The sequence below is a fragment of the Lontra canadensis genome, unplaced genomic scaffold, assembly GCF_010015895.1.
Source record: "Lontra canadensis isolate GAN:19392208 unplaced genomic scaffold, GSC_riverotter_1.0 scaffold155, whole genome shotgun sequence".
Taxonomy (NCBI): Eukaryota; Metazoa; Chordata; class Mammalia; order Carnivora; family Mustelidae; genus Lontra; species Lontra canadensis.
The window spans coordinates 2,430,517-2,440,968 of NW_022631149.1; positions in this window are offsets into that span (position 1 = coordinate 2,430,517).

Here is a 10,452-nt window from a genome sequence, read left to right on the forward strand (position 1 = left end):
CAGGTTGGGAGCTTCATTCAAGGACTCAGAACTTGAGTTCCCAACATGTTGCCTTTGCATCCGTTTCTGTTTATCAAGGCAAAATCGTAGCAGAGGCGTATAATAAGGATGCAAATGGAAGGCAGCCCAGATAATGGAAAAGGACAGATTTTTCAGCCCATCTGGGGCTTGAGGAGTGAGGTTTTGATTTAAGATTGAAAGCAGTTCTGCAAAGCAGGCCAGCCGCATGGGCTACAGTGTGTGCCCCTTCCTGAGTGCAGAGGGAGACAAGGAAAAGGACTCACATACAATGTACGCATTCAGTTCCTCTTAGAACGATAGCTCCCACTGTTCAACTGTTTAATAATCCCGGTGATGCACATCCCGAGGTGAAATGAAGTTGTTCTCACTTACAAGTGGTTATTTTTCAATGCGCTAAGTTAACCTTGAGAGAGAAGTGCCTGTAATCTCCGTTCCTCGTGTCCTTTTAAAGCTTTTGCTTCACGACTCTGTAGCCGTTTAAAAATTTGTCGCAGCAAATGTGATTAACAGAAGTTTACAAAGCAACTCGTTAGCTTGTGCGTCATGTTAAAAATTGCCTAATGTTTCTCTATTGTCAAAGCAACAACAATAAACAGCAAAATAAAAGGAGCGCAAATAGGCCAATATGGCATCATAGGCTTATCTTAGATACACTAGCTCCATCTTTTCAGGCCGTCCTCAGTCCTGCCAGGATTAAAATCTCAAGCAGGCCGTGCAAACAGTGGCAAATGCGTGGGTGCGCTTGTTAGCCCGCTTATTTGTTCAGCAGCCATTTTACTTTCCCACTGTAACAAACTGGAAGGGGAATTAAGATAATGCTTCCTCTCCGCCCCCATGTTGTTATTCAACTACCTCTATATGCTTGCTTTCTCTTTATGGGTTTCTTTCTTCCAAATCTGTGCAAAATGCTGTTTCAACTCTTCTATGTTGTAATAACAATGTGATTGATATAGACTTTTGCTGTGAAAGATGTTCATGCATTAAAAATGTTTCCTGTCGTTTCACTTTATATCTAACAAAGCTCGACCCGTAACCTTTGGGCGAGAATTACCTAAATAAGTCATCATTTTGTTGGAAGCCGAATAGAAGGGAAAGCTATTGGACCATCTATTCTGTTCTTGTTCCTGTTGCTTGAAATACATTTGATCAGAAGATCTCTCAAAGAAGTAGATTTTCACTCAAACAGTTTAAGCTCTCACGCATCTGACAGTGAGGCTGGCGTGAGCTAGTTAATGTGACTGATGTGTTCTGAAAACCTGGCCATAAATTGTCTTTCAAAAATGCAAAAATTGTTTAAAAAAATCTTGTTATTTGAAGACTTATGTTGAGTGTTTTGCCAATAACCCACCCCTAGTTTGTTTGCAGATCCGTCCATCTGTTCGGTTTGCTTCAAACAGAATACACTACCTACCGTTTTCTTTGCCAATATAAAATGTTTGTGAAAAGCAAGTTACGTGTTTTTATTTGCGCCAGACTGTTTCTCCACGATAGGCTAAAGCTAAGGCTCAAAGTGTGAACCCTTTGATGGGAAAACTGGTAAAACTGGGACAGTGGGCAATACTGACCAAGCTGGGTTCGGCAAGTGCAACTCAGCGACATCTTTTCAGTACTAGTTTTAAGTCTCCTGCCATGGAAGACTTTATGCAGTGTCTGTTTCACCCTGGCAAACAAAATACAGTGGAGTGGGACAATGAAAATGATCGCATATCCCACTTGGCTTGACCTTCCTGTAACAGGGTCTTTTGTGTAATTGAGAAAAATGAAAACTCCTGGCCAAGTAGATCCCAGAGGAAATACTTGGCTCTGTTGGACTTCCGGGCCCAGTCCACCCCTGTCTGGTGGTCAGGAGTTGGAGCGCACCCCGGCCAAAGGCACAGTCTTCCCTCCCAGGCAGTCCGGGCCAGAATGCCTGCGTAACTCTCTCTGGAGAACTGCACTGGGTCATCTAAAAGGAAGGTCTGGTTTGCAGTTGCCCTCCGGGCCTTGGGCAAAGCCAAAGCCAACACTTTCTGCTTCCTCTCCTCTGGGATCCACCCTGGCTCCACTCCCGTGAGTTCTCTGCGGCCAAAGATGCCTCCCTGGAAGGAACTCCCTGTCTCCAAATTAGATCAGAGCAAGAGAAGGAAAGAACAAATGCCCTAGACCCACAGGGTACTAGATACTTCTACTTACCCTTCCTGCGAGGATTTCATCGCTCCCGAGAGGGGCTGAGGTGGGATGGGAAGGGGCCGGTGTCGGTACACCCGATGCTGGCTTCTTCCAAGGAATGCAGGAATTTCCCAGCTGGCCTTGTCCACACTCAGCCCAATGTAAAGGCAGGTCCTGGTCAAGGCAGGAGGGTCCCGGCCCCCAGGAGCCCTGCCTCTGGATCTCCGAACCCCTTTCTCCCACCCTTTCTGGTTTTCTGTGACTGCCTTTCCCTTCCCACCCTATCCTGGCACTGGCCAGCCATCCATGTTTACTGTCCGCTTGGATACACATGCATTAGCAAGTAGCATTATTGCTTTAGAATGCCCCGAAAACCACTTTCCTCCACTTACTAAAGTGCCGGCCCCGACCCCCGCTGCAGAGCGCTGTCTCGCTCCCAGTGAGTCCCTGGGAGCCATTTCTGGAGGCCACAAAGTATAACACATTAAGTCCTGAAATAACCCACTCACCCAAAGTCTGGTTTTGCTCTCAAAAGCTTGCTTCTTGCATTTTAGAGGTGCGGTAGGGGAGTATCTGGCAGAGGCAGGGGGTGGGCAGGGGAGATCACCACCCCTTTGGCCCATCAGGGTATCGGTGGCCACCCCCCATGCGCTGCTACATTCCCAGGGCCACGTGCTCGTCCTGCAAGTGCACACATGCTCTTTCACCAGAAGACCAGTGGTGACGGGGAGCGCTGGGCCCACATGTGGCTACCGGCCCTTCTGCTGGGGCTGTCCACGGGGATGAGTCCACTTGATCGTGGCTAGCCAGGACGACTGGAGTGGCTCCTGAAGTCTGAACGACCTAAGTCGCCTCCTCTTGGCTGCAACTTCATGCATCCTCTTCTCGTAGTCACTGGGTTTGGTCTTCTGGCCCGACTGGGGAGGCCGTTTATGCCCAAACCCAAAGTGCGGGCATGTGCTCAGGAATCAAGGAGTCCTGTTCCTACACCCCCAGGCATCCACGAGCTCAGCTGATGTCTGTTGAATGTTCACAGCATGCCAGGCTCTTTTCTAGCGTTTTCTTTCTTTCTTCTTTTTTTAAGCATTTAGCTTCTCATTCAATCCTCGCTATAACCTACAAAGTAGATCTCCTTTCCCAGGTTATAGGTGAGAAGACTGCGGCATAGGCTGGTGATGTCACTTGCCTGTGGTCCTCACCATGAAAACCTGGGGCGGCCTGATTCCAGAGCCCACACCTGCTACTATGAGTTCCCCATCCTGCAGTGGCGCGGACCCAGGAGAGTGACTCAGCTTGCAGATACCCCGTGGGGGGAACTTCCAGAAATAATGACAGCAGAAGAGCGGCACCAGCAGCTCCCATGTATCGAATGGGCACTACGTGCTGGGCACGGAGCTCAGCATGATCTGATTTAGTCCGACGCAGGTGCTGTTGGCACCCGCCCTTGACCGAGGAGGGGACACTGTGGGCTCAGACAGCCTGGATTCCGAGCCCAGCCTCCCTGCTTCCCAGCTTTGTGGCCTTCCACAAGTTGCTTTCTCTTTCTGAGCCACGGGGAGGAGAGTGGCCGGCCTGGATTCCTGGATTCTAGCATCTTTTTTCTAATTCTAGTGCCCCAAAAGGCTTGCCCCTCAGCCATCTTTGGAGGTCTCCTCCATGAAGGCGTGTCTCCCTAGTGACTACAAACTCTGGGGGTGCCCCGGTTGTCCCCAAGGCTTGCCCAGCTCGCCCTTCCTCCTCCCCACACCTGTCCCTGCTTGAAGAATCTTCTGCCACAGAAAGACAGACAGAGATTTGGAGACTCAGAAGGTAATTCAAATAAGAAAATCCAGAGGCTGCAATCCCATAGTTCTAGAGTCATCCTTCCCAGAACCGGAAGAGGCCTTAAGAAATCATCTAACTCAGTTTCCTGCTTCCGGCTCGTATTGTTCTCCATGAGGTGACAGCCAAGGCCAATGTAGAGCCTCCTATCGGACGCAAACTACACCCTAGTGGTGCTCCCAGCTGCCCCTCCGCACCCCGTGAATGTTCCAGTGGGGGACATTTTGGAGGTGGCACTTTCATGGGGAAGAGCAACAAATTGTGTAAAAGCAGCTATAGCCTATTTGGTAAGGCCCCTTTGGGGATTGTGGTTTCTCTCCGGTTCCTCTGCCCTGCCCCACCCCCTACTGCCTCACCTGTTCCCCTCAGACTGCTTCTCTATCCAAGGAGCTTGTCTCTCCCACAGCCTACTGCTTGGGAGAGACAAACTCTAGAGTCAGACTCTTGAGGTTAGAATTTTGCGGCTGCTACTTACTGCATTTGTGATCTAGAAGGTGATTCATGGTTTCCTGTCCTCGTTCACATTTGTCCAAATACGACCTTCTGGGGCAGGCCATCAAAACATACTGGGTCTTGCTTTTCAGAGGACAGGTCATCAAAAAGCTTCCTCTATCCCTACCCTCCCACCAAATAGACATTTACCATCTTATTTAATAGGAAGACCGGAAGCAACAGATTTCAGGGTTGGTTCATGGGTCTGATGGTCTCAGCGAATGCCTAGGCTGTCTCCATCTTTCTTCAATGTTCTTAAAGCCCCTGATGGAAACAGCTTCACCAAGAAGGCCGTCTACCCAGTCCTTCCTGCCAGAGGCCAGATGCCTGAAGCGGAGGATTTCATTGGCCCTCTGCAAGGCAGGGCTGTAAGTCCACGGACAACGACTATTTTCCAGTGGAAGAAGGTGCTCTGAATTTTCCTCGGAGCAGGTTGTAACATCTTACTGGTTCCCTCATTAATTAATGAGTCAAATAAAATCTTTAGCCCATGTTCAAAAAAGGAATGAAGTGGGAAAGGAGTCTTCTGGCCCTCACATCCCCCTTAAAGCTCAGATGGGAGGGTGGTCGCCAGAGGCTTTTCCACCTATAGGAACCGCCTGGAAAATAAGGGTTCAGCTACACTTGGAATTTCTACTTCAGGCTCTCCACGGGCATGTATACCTCCACTCGCTCACCTACTAATGGAACAAATGTTTACAGGACACCTATGCTAGGCATTGGGCTACAGAGAGGAACACAACACTGTCCGTGCGCTTGAGAGGCTCACAACTGCGGGAGGAAAACACAGCATCACCTAGAGCACAGGGGTGCATCAGAGGAAAGGCCCCCAATCTCGTCTGGGGAGGGCTTCAGGGAAGGCTTCCTGGAAGAGGTGGTGCCGGAGCTGCATCATGAAGGATGAGAAGTTTTCCAGATGAAGGAACGGAAAGGGGTTGAGGAACATTCCAGGCAGAAGAAACCTGTGAAAGAATCTGGTGGTCTTACAGAGGGCTGGCCAGACAGAGGGAATTTTGTGAGAAATTCAGCTTGGCAGAGCACAGGGTGGATGGCATGATAGGAAACGGGACCCAATTTCTCACGCTTTTGTTTGATCCTAATCGGAACCCCCAGCTGGTCCTGGGGAGGCCTGTGCAGCAGGCTTCTAGGCGAGGAGGAAAAGACTAGTGAATGGGAGCCCTGCTCGCTGACCAAGTCAGGGTTCATTGTGTAACTGCCATGGGAGCCCTCTTGGCACAACCTGACCCCCGGTGCTGAGCCCAGCAGCCCCCTCAGGGCTTGGACCCAAGGAGGACAGAGAGGGACTGGCAGGAATGAGAGCCAATGGTTAAGACGTCAGAAATATTACAAGCCAGTTATTAAACACAACTTTTATTTAAAAAAAAGTTGTATCAACTTACAATTAAATAAATTACATTAAAACCAAAGTAATAAATACTCAAAGTTTATCACATCCTAATCCCTGTACTACTTTTTACTCTTATCTACGCTCTTGGAGTTATTTAGGTCGTACTGGCTCCAGTGGGTGGAAAGGCTACCTCATGGCCCGCCACTGAGCATCTCTTTCCGAGTCCCTGTCCAGTGACAGGTCAGGTTGGTGGCCAAAATCAGCCAGGGTGGGAGTGTTTACACCCCACTAGAAATTAGGGTTCCCCTCCCAGAGGGCCGTTTGCTACATTTTTACCAGCACGCCACTGGCTCTGGGTCTTTCTCCTCTCTCCCTCCCTGAGCTTACCTCAGATGCCCATAGCTGTTCTCCGGGAAAATAGCCATCCTGAAAACTAATTCACGTGGACACGCAGAATGCCAGGAGTCTAGATTTCCGGTCTGGGCTCTGAGGTCATCTGTGTTTCAGCAGAGATCTCCTGGAGACACCATGATGGGATGACGGAGTGAGATTTTTCCACTCACTTTTCCAGAGGCTGTTGAAATGTACACGATAGACTATGATCTCCGACGCTTCTGCTTAAGGTCATCCTTCCACGCCGCAAGGCTGAAACTATTCCCCTGCTTAGGATTTCAGTGGAGTTAAGCTGCTGAATCCCATTCATCCCGCTGAGGTCGTGACAGAATGGATTTACATTTTGTCCCCAACCCAGGAACTCCAGGCTAGAGAGGTTTCCTTCTGCCACCACCACCACACAAGGATTAATAATAATAATAATAATAGTTGGCAGTAGCTAGTATATATTGAATGCTTACTGTGTACCTTAACAATCAGCAACAGTTCTATAAGGCAAATACTATTACCATCCTCGTTTCATAGAAGAGTCAACTGAGAGGTTCAGAGAGGTTGAGGACCTTGCTGAGAGGCACAGAGCAAAAGAGCGGTGGAGGGAGAGATGAGTGAGGCAGTCAGTCTGCTTCTAGGGCTCTCTCATTCCTCACCATAGCCGGGAGCTCTCTCCCAGCAGAGCCATCCTCATGGCCGTCCCTGTGGCTCTGCCTTGGCGCAGCCCTGGCTCCCTCTAACCAACCTGTTCCTTCTGCCTGGCCATTGTGCCATGGCACATGTAGGGGCTTAGCCGGACGGATGAACTTGAGTGGTGCATGAGAAAATTGCAGAAGCTGCGAAAGTCCCCAACCAATGCCACTGTGCAGTCCTTTCCAAAGTATTCAACAATACTGGCTAAGACAAAGCTAGGATTTATGTAAAAGTTAATTTGTACTGAGCTATGTGCTGTACGCTCTGGAAATGGAATGTGAGCTTTAAGTTGGATGACACATGTTGGCTTTGTCCAGTCCTGTGAGTGAATCTTGGTGGGTGTATGCAAGACAGATGGCGGTCCCAGCAGCCCGCCCGTGTTGTGCTCCGATGAATGGCTCCTGGTCGCAGAGGGTCGCTCGCATTCATCAGTGCCGCTCAGTTTCATGGCCCTGGCTCTCACCATCACTTCCAGAGAAGGCGCACCAGCTTGAGAGATCTTCCAGGACAATGCCATCTTGTCCTGATGTTCCGGTCATCTGAGCCAATGGTTGAACCTTATTTCATCGCTCTTCATATTGTCATAACTTGCTGATTGTCTCCATGATTGTGTCACACACAAACGTGGAACGTTATATATCTGGTCTCTAGAAAAAGATATGCGCAGACATGCATGCATGCGTGCACACACACACACACACACACACACACACACACTATTTAAACTACACTCTGTATACAGTTTACAGACCTCTGAATCATGAAGTCCATTCATGTATTCTCCATATAAGAACTTGCTTCATATCAAAGTCCACCATCTTTGACAGGAAGTTCTAAGCCGTAATTGAGACCACCAAGGCGAAATGGAGAGCCTGTCATATTCCGAGGACTTGGTGGTGGGTCAGCACCTCAGGACAATATGTTACATTTGGACTTGACCCAAACTCCCAACTTCCCCGGTTTGAGAAGTTTGAGAACTGCCCCCCACACCTCCCTCTGACTTAGTCTCCCTGGCATGCTGGTGGTGGGACTATAGTGTGGAATTGTCTAGCAAACAGGCAAACGCAAATACTCATCAAATCTCTCTGGGGCTGGTCTGTGTAAAAAGAAAATGTATCTAAGTTGTTCTGCCTTTGAGAATCAGGTAAAAGCCACATACCTGGGCGCACATATCTGGGAGCTCTCGGACCCCTGAGAGGTCTCCATCGTTCGTCATGCTCTATTTGCTCTCTGGCTTCCGACCTGGGCCCTTCTTAGAAATTTTCCTTCTCTGACTCTAGGGTCTAGACTACACCCACGTGGACATTCACTTCCTGTCTTATTTATCTGGTAGTCTCTGTCCTTGTCTCACCACACTTGTGTCCTCTCATCTCGGAGCCAGAGTCATATTTCCACTCGTTTCCCTCCCTTGTTCCTTTAGCTCTTATTTTCTTGAGGCTTCTGTGACACTGTTCTGTCCTTCTAGTCTCAGCTCCCCTCTTCCCCCAATAGCCTCTGAACACTGCATGTCTGATCCTTCTCTGCCTGGCCCAACATCTCCCACAAACTGGCTATGCCTGACTCTATCAAAGAGTTTCATTACAGCTTTCTAACATATATTTGCGTTGAGCTTAGGACTCCCATAGATTTCAGCTTTGCCAAAACCAAACCAAACCCTAGATGGAGACCACACTTGGTGGGGCGAGCACAGTCCGATGTGTAGAATTGTCAAACCCCTGTATTGTACACTTGAAACAAATAGGACATCGTGTGTCAACTGTATTTCAAGAATAAATTTTTTTTAAATAACACAACTCAGAAAGCCATGGTGACCATTTTTTAAGTCTGGTCTGACTATCTTCTCCCCTTTTTGGCTTCCACCGTTCAAAACCCCTCCATTACCAGGACTAGCATGGTGCCTCTTCAGACCTCTCCCACACTTAACTGCCGGGCAGTTAAAGAACAGAGCATTGTTTCTACTTGGCTAAAGGAAAGAGGTCATCAGATGGAACCCAGAGGCGTATGTGCGTGGGCTCATAAACAAAATAACCTCATTTCGTTCTTTTCAAACAGCCCTTCAGCTAGGCCAGTTCCACCAACAGCCATGCATGGCAGGGTACGGGGGAAATGAAAGTCTATCAGCTTACAAAACAGGATTGTGGAAGTTTGTGAAATGAGAGCTTGATAATTCTCGGCTTAGTGTTCCTCATTGACCTTAAAGTACATCGCAGAAAGAAAATAGTCTATTTCCTATCATGACAACCTGATACCTGTCCCTGGCATTTTTCGATGAACGGTGATGCATAGACACTCTGACCTTTTCAAGGGTGGCAGGACTGAGTTCTGAATCATTGTCTCTGGAGCTTATCTCGAGGAACATGATAGTCAAATGTTCCTAAATATTTTCACCCATCTGGTCCTCGGGTGACGAGCTGATACTTGTACTGAAACAGTGGGCCACTAGCCGTGCCAGTTTGGAGTCTTAATAGTTCATCAAGAATATGGGAGCAGGAGGCTTAAGAACTCCAGGTGTTTTAATTTGGGAAAGTGCAGCCGCAAAGCATGCTGGGACCTCAATAGCGGCCTGGGAGAGGAGCTAAAGTAGCTGGCATTGGAGAAGTGGGATCGGGGCTCACTCCAACAGCCCCATCTTACCCATTTCCCCCAAGTTTGGGGAATAAGCATTTGTCCCTGTTGCAGGCTGAACTGTGTCCCCTGCAAAATTCTTATGTGCAGACCCTAATGCCCCAGGACCTCAGAATGTGACTGTATTTGGCGATATGGCATTTAAAAGTAATTAAGGTAAAACCAGGCTGCCCCGGGTGAGCACTGACCCAATCTGACAGGTGTCCTTATAAGAGGAAGGGCCACGGGGCACCTGGGTGGCTCAGCCGGTTGAGCTTCTGCCTTCAGAAGCTCAGACTCGGGTCATGGATCCCAGAGTCCTGGGATCGAGCCCCACCTTGGGTTTCCTGCTCAATGAGGAGTCTGCTTCTCCCTCTGACCCTCACCCAGCTCCTGCTCTCTCTCTCTCAAATAAATAAATAAAGTCTTAAAAAAGAAAAAGAGGAAGGGCTACGTGAGGACCCAGAGAGAAGGCGGCCTTCTGCGAGCCAAGGAGTCAGGAGGGGACACACCTGCCGGCACCTTGATCTTGGACTTCCAGCCTTCACAGCTGTGAGAAAATCCATTTCTGTCGTAAACCCCCCCCCCCGAGTCTGTGTTATTTTGTCACGGCAGCCCTAGCAAACACACTTGGTCTCTCTTTTTCCCTTCCCAGACTCTAAACCACCTCCTTGGGGGGACTTGGGGAAGCCTCCCTTGACAAGTATGGGTGGGAGGTGAGGCCTCTCTAGCTGCAGTGATGGGAGCATCAAGAAGGAGTTCCCAGCTCAGCTGTAATAGTGTCAAGGGGCCTAGTAGCAGTATCAGGTGCCCAGAACTAGTCCCGAGCAGGTGAATTCTGCAGTGTCCTGGTCATCATTCTTGCTTGCTCTGACCTGGGCATGGCTCCCTAGCACCCCCCAGGGACTCTGGGAGCTACTAAGAACCCATACATAAATGCA